Source organism: Balaenoptera acutorostrata, chromosome 2, assembly GCF_949987535.1.
Source record: "Balaenoptera acutorostrata chromosome 2, mBalAcu1.1, whole genome shotgun sequence".
Taxonomy (NCBI): domain Eukaryota; kingdom Metazoa; phylum Chordata; class Mammalia; order Artiodactyla; family Balaenopteridae; genus Balaenoptera; species Balaenoptera acutorostrata.
In genome coordinates, this window is record NC_080065.1 from 77,287,264 (window position 1) to 77,303,912 (window position 16,649).

Here is a 16,649-nt window from a genome sequence, read left to right on the forward strand (position 1 = left end):
TCATCATGGTGTGCGGGCCTCTCACTATCGCGGCCTCTGTTTGTTGTGGAGCACAGGCTCCAGGTGCGCAGACTCAGTAGCTGTGTGGCCCACAGGCCCAGTTGCTCCACGGCATGTGAGATCTTCCCAGACCAGGGCTCGAACCCATGTCCCCTGCACTGGCAGGCAGACCCTCAACCACTGCGCCACCAGGGAAGCCCTGTTTCTTGTATTTTCTCCATTCTATTTCCAAGATTTTTGATCACCTTTACTATCATTATCTGAATTCTTTTTCAGGTAGACTGCCTGTTTCCTCTTCATTTGTTTGGTCTGGTGTGTTTTTACCTTGCTCCTTCATCTGCTGCATATTTCTCTGTCTTCTCATTTTGTTTAACTTACTGTGTTTGGGGTCTCCTTTTTGCAGGCGTACGTTCATATTTCCCGTTGTTTTTGCTGTCTGCCCCCAGTGGCTAAGGTTGGTTCAGTGGGTTGTGTAGTCTTCCTGGTGGAGGGGACTGCTGCCTGTGTTCTGGTGGATGAGGCTGGATCTTGTCTTTCTGGTGGGCAGGTCTGCATCTGGTGGTGTGTTTGAGGTGTCTGTGACCTTATTATAATTCTAGGCAGCCTCTCTGCTAATGGGTGGTGTTGTGTTCCTGTCTTGCTAGTTTTTTGGCATAGGGTGACCAGCACTGTAGCTTGCTGGTCACTGAGTGGAGCTGGGTCTTGACGATGAGATGGAGATCTCTGGGAGATTTTCACTGTTTGATATTACATGGAGCTGTGAGGTCTCTGGTGGACCAATGTCCTGAACTTGGCTCTCCCACTCAGAGGCACAGACCTGATGCCCAGCCGGAACACCAAGACCCTGTCATCCACATGGCTCAGACTTTATTTTTTTGCAGTTCTGGAAGTCAGAAGTCTGAAGTCAATTTCAGTGGGCTGAAATCAGAGAGTTAGCATGGTCGCTCTCCCTTCAGAGACATAGGGGGGAATCTGTTTTCTTGCCTTTTCCAGTGTCCAGAGCTGCATTCCTTGCATCTCTTTACTTGTGGCCACTTCCTCAATCTTCAAAATCAGCAGCATAGCATTTTACTTCAATGATCACACTGCCTTTTTCTCTGTCAAATTGCCTTCTGTCTCTGTAACTGCTTTATATAAATATAGATGTAGAGAACCCATGTTAGGGAAAATGTGAAAAACAGGACAAATGTAAGAAGTGTATACATGACTCCAATTACTATTAGAATTTTAATGTATTCCACTCAGTTTTTTAGAAAACATTTAAAAGTGTACTTAAGTAACAATTATAATAATAAACAATTAAAAAGTGTACTTATAATAATAATCAGAACCATATAATTTTGCTTCAGGAAATATTTAGTTTAAATACTAGTGTTCATTCTTGAACAGTCTTTACAAGTAAAATTGTAAAAACAGTCAGGTGTCTTATCCAGCGGACCTGTGATAATATCCTAAAACATTCCTCTACTATTAGATGGTGAGTTGCTTCTAATTGTCCTTAGTGTAATGCTGGGCCTTAGTAAATTTATCTTTGTATACATTTTGGCTGATTTCCTTAGGTCAGATTCATTGGTCTGTGAATAATGGGCCCAACTTTGACAAGGTATGTACCAAATTGCTTTCTATAAGAATTGTACCAATTTATATTGTCATCAGGAATGAATGGGATGGTGAATTCATTGCACTTTTACCAGCAATTTGGGCATTTCGTTACCTATTTATTTTTGTTGTTTCACATGTCAAAATGGTATTTGTTTTAACTTACACTTTCTGACTACTAGAAAGTTTAAATATTTTCAAATCTGTATTTGATATTATTTTTCTTTTTAATGTTAATTATCTGTTTAAGCTATTGCCAGTTTTTCTGTTATATTCTTAGTGACTTTCTATTGGAAGTTTGAATATTCCATGTTTTATACACATAAAAATACATAGTCAAATTTTTAGTCCAGTGCCACATTGGCTGAAAAATTTCCCAAAGTTTTTGTTTTTGTTTTTTTAACATTAACATTTCAAATGTTATGGTAACATTTGTTATTTTCCTTTGTGTATTCTTTATAAATTCAAAGCACAGAAAATGATTTCTTTGTCATTTGTTTTGATAAGTATTCAATATTATTTTCATTTTCTTTGGCTTGATTTTCAAAATATTAAACTTTTTTAATACTACATCTGGAACTTGTTTCAGCATATGGTGTGGGGTGAGCATATTTGACTTTTAAATAATTTACTGTGCTATGACCCAGCTGCCTGATTTCCCTTACAAGTGGCCAAATGCCCAGTGAAAGAAGAATGCTCTTATATTTTGTGTTCGTTGAGATAGCATCTGTTACTTTATTAAGTATGCCAGAATTTCTTACTGAGGAAACTATGCCTTAGGTGAAAGTTACATTTAAAAAGTTGAGTTAATTCTTTCAGATCAGAGGGATATAACTTAGTATCTTGGTATTCTTTATGGAACCCTACTTATTATAAGAATATACCTTAGCAAAATAATGTAGCTACTTCTGGCTTTTTCAGAAGTATTTTAGCCTATAAATGTTAATGTATCTTTTTAATCTTCTAGATGGACTTGGATATCAAATCTGAGTTTGAATTATAGCTCAATAACTGATTGTTAAGTGATTTTATGCAAAGCTTCCAAACTTCTGAGCCTCTGTTTTCTCTGTAGAAAATGAGGATAACACCTACCTTATGGGACAATGGTAAAGATTAAGTGAGGAAACATATATAAAATGCCCGGGAGCTAAAGAAGAGACAGATTCATTGTTTTCTTTTTTCTATGATACAAACTTTGACCGTCTGAATTGGTAGAAGAGAACAAGAGCTCCTGGTAAAACTCACATAGCCAATATTTGACTTTGAAATATGTCTCATTTAAATTTTGAATATAGTTATTTCTGATCTTTAGGAAATTAAAACAACATAATGAAATTATATCCAATTCTAGGTTCTTTTCATTTTTTTCTGTATTCAGTTATATTCTAAGAAAGTTAACTCATTTTGAAACTTCCCAGGGCAAAAATGATAGTAAGTGTTTGGACTTCAGAGTGTTTGTCTACCCAGAGGAGGACTTATGCTGAGTAACAGTAAGTAGAGAAAGGTAAGGAATAAGATGCTATTATGTTTCTGGAAGATGCAAGCCATCTGAAATAAGAAGGAAAATGCAAATGAGGCAAGGAAAGTTGCAAAGCAATTTAATGCATTGTCTTACAACACTGGTCACCATTGCATGATGAGATATGCAGGTTGCTTAGCAGATGTGTTCACTCCGCACATAGAACTTCTCTGGAAGTTTATTCTGATAAGAATAAAGCATGCCTAGGAGAAAGAAAAAAGAAATTTGTCTCCTCAGCTCACTCCCATCTCAAATTACCTATTTGTCAAACTTCATGGAGAGTTTTTACCTTTGTAACATTGGGTTGCATTATCTGACCCTTTGGTGCCACTCAGGAAGAGAGATCCCTTGTACTAAAGAGTGTTATTTCAACCAAGTCCAAAAAGGGAGAAGTGACCTGATACGAATGGGGACCTGACCAAAAGAAAGAAAGAAAAATGTGGTCAAGAGAATCTGAGAAGGCACACAAGGTTTGTTTCTTCAAACATAAGAGAGTTAGAAAATAGGGAGGTTGGGAGACTTGAAAACTAACAGTTGTTGAGCGATAAAAATGATGCTATATTGGTCAGGCCAGGGATTGCTGTATGCAAAACAAACACCAAATTACAGTGATCTAAATCACTGAGAACTTTATTTCTTGCTCATGTTTCTGTTCAATATGGGTTGAGAGAATCCAAGTTCCTTTCACCTAGTGGCTTTTCCATCCCTAGGATCCTGAGGATCTCAGATGCCTCCACTGGAAACTGCTCTGGTTGCTGGGTGAGGGAAGAGAATGAGAGCATGGAAGGCTGCTTGGGGGATTTGTCTGTGCCCTATTTATGAAAGCTCACATGGCCCCACCTAACTGTAAGGGAGACTAGTAAATGTACTCGACTGGTGTGCCCAGAAGGAAAAAAGAGGAAGTTTTGTGAACACTTAGCAATCTTTATCGCATATCCTAACCATGTTGTGTCAAGTTTTTATTTCATGTGAATATTCTGTACCAGGTGGAATTTGACCTCGAATTTATTCAAATAATGCAGTCATGACCCATTTTAACTGGATGCTACTCTTTAGCCTTCCACATCAAATTTTGCATATTTTTAAAAGTGAATGTTCGTACAAACATCATCTTACTTCTTATTTTCTCAGGAAAGAGTAATTAACCCGAGAATCAATTCCACACTAGATAACAAAGCAAATCTTAGCCATGGCTAGGGAGTTTATATGACAGTCTTCTGATGCCATATAAGCATTATTGAGTCGGCCCTCTAGACTCATGGAAGCTGGGCTTTTCAAACAAGACTACTACTTTTCCTTATTTGGACTCATAACCCTTGCAAGGCAATGCAACAAATTTTATATAAGCTGCGCCTTAGTCTAAGACTTTTCAGTCAATGCACTCTTTGATTATTTTATCCCCAACTTTTCTGCCAATAAAAAGGCAACTTACTGGTTTTCACCAAAGGAATTATCTTTCTTATCCCATCGTCAGTGTCTGTAAAGGATAGCTGGAAAAAAGTGCTGATATGATTAATAATGTTCTCCTTAATAGTCACCTTAATTTCTCCATTAACAGAATCCTGATACGACAACTGCCTACAAAACAATTGCCAAGTCTGGGATTGAGTGATTAATTGAAACAGTCACAAGTAAAGTTGTTTTTGCCATAAAAAAAATATGAAAATTACAAATATATTTACTGTGAGAATACTTTACACAGGCTCGATTAAAAAATATTTAGTATTATAATAGTCCTGGAGCATGAGTCAGCAAACAGTCATCAAGATTTCTTTTTGAATCAGAATGAAGATCATGACTTCAAGGTGGGTTGTTTATAACATGAATGAAATGAGAAAGAGGAAGCCATAGCTGTCACCTCAGAGAGAGTCAGCAAGATGCCTCCTTGATTCTCTGTAGCACCATAGTGCTTGGCACTAGTTCTCAAAAAGAAACTTCACGATATTTGCCAAATGTGCTGATGTGTCTCATATTAAAATCTGTCCTATTGTAGGTATATATTCAGGAGTTCAGTGCAAATGCATTGATTTCCAAAAGTCTTGGATTTATCCTGCTTATATTTTTTATCAATTGGAAAAATTACTCAAATAATTGGATCTTAATTTCTTCATCTGTAAAATGGGAATATCATTGCATACTTCATAAGGATATTAAAATCAGATCTGTTTAATCTGTTTCTTACTGTTATCAGAAAATCAGATAACATACATGAAAGTGACCAGTACAGATATTTTGCCTTAAAAATACTGAAATGTCATTTGGGATTTGATCTTTTTGATTCTGATTGAAACTCTTGTTAACACTGTTTAAAACTCTGCATTTATTTGATCTGGGCTTCCCTGAGGGTTGCTTTCAGGGATGTTTTATTTATCCTTGGCCTTCATATACAGAAAGTATATCATACTCTTTTTTTTTTCTCTTGATCTTACAAATTCTGACCCTCTTTATAAACACACGCCCATGTCTTTGAAGACGTTTCCATCTCTAAATGACTTCTTTCCAAATTGTGACCATGTATTATACCCTGACCTCCATTTGATCCTTGGCTTCATTATGGCTGCTAAATTCTAAAATTTCTAGTATAGCACCTTATGAAAATCCTCCAACCTTTTTTTGAATCTGGCAAGGGAATTTGAAAACAACTTTCTTCAAAAGAGTGAGAGCATAAGCCAAAATAAAAAAGAGAGGACATAGTCCAGTCCTGAGCTAGAGATGAGCAAGGTGTCTATTTATTCATTTGGTTTGTTGGTGGTTCATCTGATGGTGTCAGTCTATAAAGACTCTGCTATCACTTTTTTGGATCACTTTGCAACTAGTGCTCTTACTGCCTTTTTTTTTTTTCCCTTCTGGTGAAGAAAAAAGCAAAAAATAGTTATATGCTTTTTGAGAAACTTTAAGAGAAAGTAAAAAATGAATTCTTCTCATTCTTTCCTTTCTAGGTTCTAATTCTTTTCACATTTAACTAAGGAATAAGAGTGAGATTCAGCCCTTTTACCTCACCCTAAATGTGGGATAAGTAGTGAAAAGAGAACACCATCATGGGCGCTCCAGACCTGGGCTCTATAATCAGTGTTGTGTCTTTAGCAAACCCTTAAAGCTCTATGTTTCTCAGTTTTCTTACTTATTAAGCAAAGTAATGGCCTCCCTACATCATGGGGGTATTTTGAGAATCAGATAAAATGATGAATGTCAAAATTTTTTGCAAAAGCAAAATATCATTTTTAGACAAATGTAAACTGTCCCAAATAAGCAATGCTTCCCCTTCTCTTTTATACTAACTCTAACATATTCAACTATAAATATCAATGTAACTTAATTTCATAAAACTTAATATAAATAAAAATCCTATGGAACATGCACATATACATTACTTTTTTCTCATTGCAGTCATCGGTGACACTTGTCGAATTGTCATCTCGGGCACAACATTAACTTAGGGACCAGGTATGTCGTAATTCCTCGTCAATGTGCTTGCTCTGGAAATTTACTTAAAGTAATTTGATGAAAAGCTTTGTTAATTCAATTATTGAATTTCATGCCTTATATTTAAAGTCTATAAACAAAAATTACAGAAAAGTACTTAAGTTATTGCAGTATCTTAATACCGTGATTGAATAGCATTTATATTTGAGATTAGTAGGCAGCATATTTAAGTGATGTGCTCATGAAAGTGAAATATTAAAAACAGCTTATGAAAATCTCCCATCTGGCAGTTACAATTGATCAGAAATCTACTCTTCAGCATTATTTTGAAAATAGCATGAGTTTTTAATTAAAACTGTTCATTCGATTTATTAATGTAAGTAAAACCTCCCATTTGACCAGGTTTAACTTGAGAAAGTGGTTTTCTAAAGCCCCTTTTATGGATTGAATGATACAGTTTTCAATAAAGAATAGTTATAAAACATGTCAGACATTTATTCTCCATCAATCTTTTTTGTGTTCTCTTTAATTTCAGAATTGAACTGTGAACATAATTCTGCTTGCTTAAAAATATTTGATGAATTTATGATCTTAATTCTTCTATTTTAAATCTAAGCTAACTAAAGGATCTAAGATAAAAGCCTTTTATAAACTATGTTAAGGTATCCTTTATATCAGTTAATTTAAATAAAGCTGGCATGGACAAGAAATAAGCACATTATCAAGCTTAAAATTTCTCACTTAAAAACAACATACAAAGCATTTTTATTTAGACATTATCAAAAGCTTATTCAGTTGCTGTACTCCTTATTACACATCATCTCATTTAATCCTTTCAATAATCCTGTTCCTCAGCATTCTTATTATCTACATTTTACCTGTAATTAAATCAAAGCTCAGGAGTTATGTAACTTGTGAATAAATTTCAGGAGAAAGATTTCAGACCCGGCAATTAGCCCTGAAGCCACAGGCACTTCCTCACTGTTCTGAACTGGAGCCCAAGGCCCCTGCTTGACCTGGTCTGCTGTGGGAGGGTTGTAAGGACAGCACTACTAGCTTCTCTCCTGGAACCTCAGCACCTGAATTAGAGGCTGTGGTAATTCCCAGACATAGTTATTTATCAAAACTGGATTATTGCAAATATGAATTGAGAAATTGTAAAATGGGAAATACTTTCTTTGATGTGTCTGTTGCCTGGGGAAATGTCTGTTTCCCTCATGTTTCACACTGGTTAAGCATCCTGCCAACGTATTAGATCACAAAATAGGTGATTTCTCCACATGTTCAGTTACGCAGTATTATTTCTGAGGTGTTAATGATAATTTCTATCATTTCCAAGTGAAAATTTAAAATATGGAGAAAGTTTATTTGTAATTGAGCCCTGTAGGTCCTGGAATAGGAGTGAATGAGCAAAGATATACACACCTGGCTCTCCTGCCCTGGTGATGTCTTTAGTTTCATGAGGATCCCGTGGGAGAGGTTTCTACAACCCATTTAGTAGCTGATCGCAGCATACCCATTCACCAGGAATTAAAAGTCAACGGGCTTAACTATTGAGAGTCTTCTTGACTATAAATTTATATGATGAATATGATCGCTCATGAACTTAGAGTTAAGTTCAAAGCCGTGAACTTTATGTATTGCTGTTGTTATGGGACTCAGCTTCATCTCATAAGATTTAGAATAAATGTGCTCAGAGGGTCTTTCAGGTTAAGCCTCACCTTATAAGTAAATATATGGTCATTAGACCACCAGTGTCTGTATCTTCCATTGGTACCATATATAAATATGGATCTGCCTTCTTGTTCAAATTTTCCAGTGTGCTCCTTTAATATACTACTAATGGTCAGCATGGGAGCAAGGGAGACTGAAAACTGGTTCTACCAGCAACTCAGCTTGTGTCTCTCTGTGAACCCAGGAAACTTAACTGTGCTGTTTTTCAGTCTATACCTGTAATTTATATCTCTGCTTGTAACTTTGACTTACATCTTTATTATTTTATCAACATTACTCAAAATTATTTCCAACAACATTACTCAAAATTATTGAAAGATTGTGTTGCTACTGCCATTTCCTACCTTTTCAACAAATAAGTTTTATGAACTCTGGAATATGTTCCCTTGCAAATAAATTCCAGAGTGTTTAGTTGTTTATTTACCAGTACTCTGAGTTACACCAAAAATTATTTATCAGAACTTATAAACATGCATGCAGGATGAAATGAATTTTAAATGTTTGGAAAAGCCAAGGTTAAGGGAAAATAAGAATAAAAAAGTAAAAGTGAACCAGGCGTGAGGCTGGTATATAAAATATTTGCTCTGAAGTTCTATACGTTTGCTAGAGATAGATCACAAATTTGACTCTAAGCTTTCTAGAAACCAATCAGAAAACAGAAATGTGATTCCTGTCTCTAAGGTAAAAGGAAACGAGTTGATTTGAAGAAACATATTAACTATTCATGGAACCAAGATCAGGTAGAAAAATTTTATATATTTCTATATGGTAAGAAAGCAAAATTGAAAACATATTTATCACAGAGTAAGGAGTATCATAGGTCTGTTTTGTGTAAAATCCCTAAATATTGGGAGATGCAACCTTGCCATGGTATAATGCAATAAAAACCATTTTTATGGGAGAGTGGTGGCTATATTATGTGATCCAGTCATGGCACCCTTTGATGATCCAGTCGGTACAAGGAGAGACTTGAGAATATCAGTAGAAGTAAGGAGCAATGTCAGGACTATAAACAGCTCCAAAGCTTCAACTTAAAACCACTTTATAATAAAACATCAGTTCAGCTCACATACCCCTGATCCTTCTTGGAAACTGATGGCATTTGTTGCTTCCGAGTAAAAGGGGTTCCTTGTTACCTCACCAGGTTTAGTAAAGAAGTCCTAGAGCCGGGAGTAGTAAAGGCCCAGGTAAGCGGGGGCAGAGACCATTTCTCTCTTATCACCATAACCCCCGGACCCGCTAGTGGAATGCCTGGCACATGATAGGAGCCAGGTACTTGTTGCTTTGTATTGAGGTTATTCCTGACCCAAGCTCAAAAATTAACTCACTATTTTAATATAGGCACATAACTTTGCCTTTGTAAGGAGGAATAATGATACTAACCTCAATGGGATGTTTCCGGGAGAAGATAAGACATAGGGACACACTGGCCAATAAATAGTGCTTAATAAATATTTGCTGAATCAACCACTGAAGTCTAAAGCACTATACAATGTAATAGATGAGAAATTAGTGGATTATCTCAGTACTGCCATGGTAAATATTTTATTGGCGAAACATCCGTGCTAACGTTCTGACTGACATTACTTTAGTAAATAATCTAAGTTATAAGAATGTATTTTTTTCCCATGAGACTCAGTGTAAGTATATTTTATTTTGAATGGGGATAAAAAAACTGTTTGGAGAGGTGTTTTGGTTTTTTTTCCTATTGCATTAGCCTTCTTTCAAAAAAATTGCAACCATTGACCTAGATTCTAGAATGAATGGACTGCATATTCTTGATAATCCTCCCTAAATATTTATTTTTCTCTATATTGATATTTTGACTGATATTATGCAGTAGTAAGTTTCAGATTATATTACTTGATTAAGTAGATTCTGAGTAAGTTTTATCAATTAAGTGACAATACTTGATTAATGGGCAAACCGTTGGTTTCTAAATATACTTAAATTTTCTAACCTCATCTTGCTAGCATACTGTCATGATTATTAGTAAATAATTTGTCTTCCTCCATATATGACCCGTCTATAAAATAATACATTTTTCTCTATTCAAGTGATAAAATTTTCTTCCATACTGCCTTGGAAATCCAATCTCCAATATTTGTTCTTAGATTCTCTTGTACTATATAATGTAATGTTGAGTTAGAGATTTCCAAACTGGCCACAGTTTGGTTTAAAATAATGTTTTCCTTCAAAGGCCTGTTTATTGGCAGCCCCTTCTTGAGCATTAAGAGGCATAATCAGAGATGTTCTGAAAACTACCCTTGACTAGGAACTCTTCCTTTACTCCGCTGTTTTATTTATTGGGACATAAAACTCATATAGAATTGAAGAAAGGAAAAATAATGCCATTTTGGAAATAATCTTAGTATCATATTTCCATCTTTTAGGAGATAGGTATATGTATATGTTTAATAATATCACACTGCATATTTGAGTAAACTTTCATCCATGCAAAAGGCCAAGTTTTTTCTGCTGTTGTCTTTCTTCTTGATCTATGTTTCCTGCAGGATTTTTGAAAATTTTGGTTTTTATCCTTGAGAAATATATACCTTTTCCTCTAGCTCCTCTGTTCTCTTCTTATTCCTGTTAATGTAGAGATTTTTCTTTCAGATAGTTACATTTTAAATTTTATATCTAAAATTCTATAATACATTTAAATATGATTTCTAATCTGTTACTTTCCAATCTATGATTTAAGCTAACAGAATTTAACTCATTATAACAGAGAAATTATTTGGTCTTTTTGAGCCATCTGTGTGTTTCTTGACTTTGTGATTTCAGATTTTAGAATTTTACTTAATTATAGTCTTACCTTGTTTAAAAGTGATGGTTTAGATATTGAATCCATTGAGCATGGTGGTGGTTATTAATTTGCCAAATATTTCCAGTTTTCACCTTTTAGGCATATGATAGTACATAACTTCCAGGCTCTGTTGTGGTTGTGAGGAGGGGGCCATAGGACTGGTTCTGTCCATTGAATTCTGAGCAAAAGTAATGTATGTCACTTCTGAATCCGGCTATTTCCTTATCAGTACAGGCTCTTCTAGAGTTATCTTCCTCCCAGGTACAGTGGCTGACAACACTTAAGATGCTGGCTGTCCTGTCAGACCTAGATCCTTGAGTCATGTCAATGATCAGAGCCCTCTGCTGGCCTACAATTGACATTTATCCTGAGCAAAAATAAACTTTTCTCATTTTAAGCTGCTGAGATTTGGGAAATGTTTGAAACTACAGTATAACCTAATCTAGATCCACTGGGACAGGTTGTGTTTTGGTTTTGACCTTTTCTAGATGGCACTAATAAAATTTGAAATTGCAGCTCTCCATCCAGAACCCTGCAGATCCTGTTTACAATCTACATTGTTTTCTCACCTTCTGTGTGCTTTTGCATCTAATAGCGTGCCCTTGAAATTCTCTTCAGAAGACTGTCTTCAAGTTACTGGAGCCACTTACTTTTGGGAGCATGCAAACCAGTAATTGACTGGTTCATGAAATCCCAGTTTCCTTACCTGCAGAGAGGACAACTTTAAGATAAACATACACTCCAGAGTTCCTCCTCAGGATCAGTCTGAAACAACCCTCTGGGGGACCTTGCCTGAAATCTCACCCTTGCTTACTGCTTCTCCTTTCTATGTCCTGCTTTCTTTACTCCCTTATAAGTTTCTCCTGGGAATTCTTCCTTAATAAGTCACTTGTGCCTCCTGTTAGAATTTGTTTCTGTGAAGCCCTACCTAAGATTGGGAATGGAATATATAAAATGTAGTTTCATAACAGTGCTTAAGGAAATACATTTGGCTAGATTTTAACTTATCATGGTGTATAAGAAAACATCAAAGTTTAGAACATTCTTTTATTAGCTTTAAACCATTTAAACCAGGAATTTTGTCATGTTTAATGTGCTGTTCTTTATCAGATTGAAACAATATTGCTGCTTTATTTTTGTTAATTATAGGCATGATTTTGATATCATCATTACTTCATTTCTTCGCTTTGGGTGGCGGACTTGTAATCATTCTATCTGTTTATAGTCCTCAAACATCTTCAGAGCCCAGGTTACATTATAAAATACATTTAACGTTGGGATAAAGCTTGTGATCACATAACAGAGCAGAGCTGGCCAATCACAGGGGAAATTTACCAGTATACTGTCATTATTGTAGTGCTTTTGTAAACTGTTGTAACTGGCCATTGATCATGATGGAATATAAAAGTAAAGAGGGAAAACCCCACTTCTTTCTTCTAGTGCTGCTTTTATGTTTGAACTGTTAAATGTTATTAACAAGACTTATCCTTTTGGTCAAGATATTTTGCACACTATCCACTTTGGTGTACAATTCTGACTGATTTTTCTCCTTGCTTTACTTAACTTCTGAAATGATATTGATACTTAATTGTATGTTTGTTTAAAAGATACAATGCTTTAGCAATTTTCAAATGTGGAATTTATTTTAAAGCATTCTTACATTCTTTTAGGTCACATGAGGAAAAACCAGCTGGAAAGCAAATCATCCAAACCTACTGAAATGGTGAGGATCCTTGACTTCATCTTCTAAATTAACAGGATTCATGTAGACAAATGAACTAAAAACACAGCACCGCAGTATCCTTTGTTTGGATGTATATCAGCCTTTGAAGAAACAATGTATTTCCTTTCTTGGAAAATATCTCTTGTTGTGAGGTAAGACTCTTTGAACTTTATTTTGTTGGTCACGGGAGGAAGAAGTGGTGGAGAACTCAGGTATATGCTAGTTGAATCCCTATAAATTTAATTGCTCTTTATCTTTTTATCAGCCATTCTATTTTTTTCCTTCTTACATCATTTCTTGAGATAACTTTCATTTACATTTCATTTACATTTGGTGAGTAAAACCAAAAGTTACAAGCAAATCTTTAGGTGCCATAATTTTTTTTAAGGATGCAGGTGAAACCCATCTATCTTTTCTCTCTGCCTCTGAGATAGAGTCAGAGCTAGACAATAAACGATGTATCAGCTCACAGTAAACATTTGGAAAATAATATGCCACTATCTATTAAATTTTAACATATTCACATATCTTTTCACTTAGCCTATTCGTTTTTAGGAATGCAGTATACAAAAATAAAAGTGATAATATATAAAACTTTTATACAGTGGGGTTTATTTTACCCTTGTTTATAATTTCAAAGACCTGGAATCACTCTGAATATCTAAAAATAGGTGAATGATTGTATAAGTGAAGGTACAATTCTAATAGAGAATATTTTGCAGCTATTAATATAAATGAGTTAAACTAATACATCCTGACATGAATAGATGCTCTTGATTTGTAAAAGGGCAGCTGTAGGAAAACAGGTATTGTATGAACCAATTTCTCTTAGAAGTAAAATCTCTCTGTATTGGTATGAGAATAGAGTCATGCCTCAAAGAATATATACTAAAAAGTTAACATTTAACCCAAGGGCAGCATACCTGGGGAAAGAATGTTAGCTAATAACATTTTAATGCCTCTGTATTATTCAGCATGATACAGCAAGCACACATTTCTTTTGTAATTTTGAAAATTATAAAGTATATTAAGTTTTCTAAAGAAAAACTGAGAGAAAGATATATAAATATATCTGCCTCTTATTTTTTTTTTTTAATTTTTATTTATTTTTTGGCTGCGTTGGGTCTTCGTTGCTCTGTGCGGGCTTTCTCTAGTTGTGGCGAGCGGGGGCTTCTCTTCGTTGTGGCGCATGGGCTTCTCATTGTGGTGGCTTCCCTTGTTGTGGAGCATGGGCTCTAGGTATGCTGGCTTCAGTAGGTACAGCGCATGGGCTCAGTAGTTGTGGTACGCGGGCTCTAGAGTGCAGGCTTGGTAGTTGTGGCGCACGGGTTTAGTTGCTCCTCGGCATGTGGGATCTTCCCAAACCAGGGATCGAACCCGTGTCCCCTGCACTGGCAGGTGGATTCTTAACCACTGAGCCACCAGGGAAGTCCTGCCTCTGTTATTTAGGAAACACTTTTATTATCATTAGAATTATTTTCTTCTAGGTAAGCATTTCTATTTTTCTCTAAGGGTATCTACTTTTGGCTTTTGACACCAGATTTCCTTTGGCGTATATAAGTAGAAAAACTCATTTCAGACCTTATTTATATGCAGTACCTTTAAATGTCATACATGATGTAGGAAGATAGAACTAACTATGCAAAGATGGCCAAATAAATTCCCATTGTACCATGTCACTAGGCAGAGGTAGCTCTTCTCTATGAATTCACCTTCAAAGAAACAAAGAGCACGGATGTCCAAGTGGTGATTTCATAGACATTGCTAACACTCACCAACACCTCTGGGTCTCTGCTTCTTGTGGACATGCAAAAAGACTTCAGTTTCCCGTTCCCTTAAAGTTAGACATGGGCATGAGACTTCCTCCAGTCAAAAACATGTGAGCCAAAATACTGTGCATTATTTCCAGTGAACAAGTAATAAACTTTTTGTTGTCATCATTGTTTATTTTCACAACATAAACTGTTGTACCCGACTGATAACAGTTATTGGAAAAACTTCAGTTGTCTGCATAATATTTGGATCTTATGCTCTAGGGGTTGTCAGAATTTTTGTAAGTAGGAGGCACAACCTTTTAGAATTATCTATGAGACAAAAGAATTTTTTAATTCTGTAAAATTTAATCTCTTACCTAGTGGGCTGTGTCATCAGACTGATCTAGGTTCATATCTTGACTCAGTCATTTACGTGGTAATGTACAAACTACTCTACTTCTCTGGGTGTCAATTTACATCAGTAAAATGAAAGTATGCATACTTGTATCACATGGTTCTGTGAATTAAACAAAGTAATGTGTGTGACCCAGTGAAAGTATGCATACTTGTATCACATGGTTCTGTGAATTAAACAAAGTAATGTGTGTGACCTAGTGTTCTGTTCATAGTGTATGCTCAATAACTGTTAGCCACCTGTTTGGTAGATCCTTGTGAAAATATTCTAAGTGGACTTGAGAAAGTAGAGAGAGAGAGAGAGAGAGAGAGAGCGAGCATTATGATAAAAGGGAGAAAGCTGTTATTTGTGACAGGAATTCTCTCTCCTCTCAATTTGTTTAACTATGTCTTTGAGGTTCTGGAGTAATGTTGAAAGAGTATATATGTATCCTTTGGATTCTTAGATGTTTAATTGGGTTTATGCTATTTATTCCATCATAGGAGAAAAGCTAAAGATTTCTCTCACCTCTATGGATTATAGCTCTAATCTATACATATTGACTGAGTCCTAGTTCATTTTCTATTTTAAGTTTATCGAAATAGAATTCTCTCCCATTTGGAGCCCCTTTCCCATCATCTTCTACCTCACAGGTGTTAGCCACTCAGAGACAAAACATTGTTCCCCTATCTCCCAACTCTACTTCTATTCCAAGACAGCAACTACCAGGAGAGATACTAGCAAATAGCAGGGGAATTGGCACATGCACTCTGGTATGAAAGTTTCACACATGACATTTTATGGGTAGAAACACAGGCCAGAGAAGCACTGGTAGTTATGCTTTCTGGAAATTGGAGTAGTTTACGGACATCATTCATTCCTATACCAGACAATGGAACAATAGGATAGGAGAGCTGCCGTCTTGACACATTGAGCTGCTTCTTTAAATATATCCATGCCGGTTCTGAGAGTTGACATGGATGTGCTCAGTAATTTAACTTCCGGTTACATATTTTGGAAAGGTATTTTACTAGGACCTATTTAGACAGATTGGGGTGATTCAAATTTACCAAGTTGTGATATGGTGGTTAATACTTAAACCGTCTACTCCAAATGATCATTCCAAAACAATCAAAGTGTTTTCATTCTCCCTTAGCAGGGATTGGCCATTGATACATGAGAGATAGTCTAGAGGCACTTCTGGCAAGGGTTCCCTCACTCCCTCAGTCTTAAAGAGAGACTCAAGAAAGAGATAGTGTCTTTCTTCCTCTAAATGTTGTCATGTTTGGACATGATGTCTGGAGTTACTGCAGTCACTTTATGACCATAAGGGTACCATTTTGAGGACAAATCTGACACACTGAGATCTTTGATGATGAGGTTAAAACTCTGATTACATTGATCCTGGAATCGTGTTGCTAGAGGCTTCTTTTTATGTAAGATGATAACTTTTTTAAATTAAGAAATTTGAGTTGGATTTTTTGTTATTTGTGGCCTAAGATGTTTACATTGATATACAGTTAGTTTAAAGAGTTGAATTTGGGATATGGTTTGTAAGTATTCAAGACTTTGAAAATATTTATTAGGCATGTGACATGGGCTTTGCAAAAGAGAGCACCTGGTGAAGAATACAGATGTAATCTCTGCCCTCGGATTTTGCAATTGAATCAGTAATTAGACAATTCTGCATTACA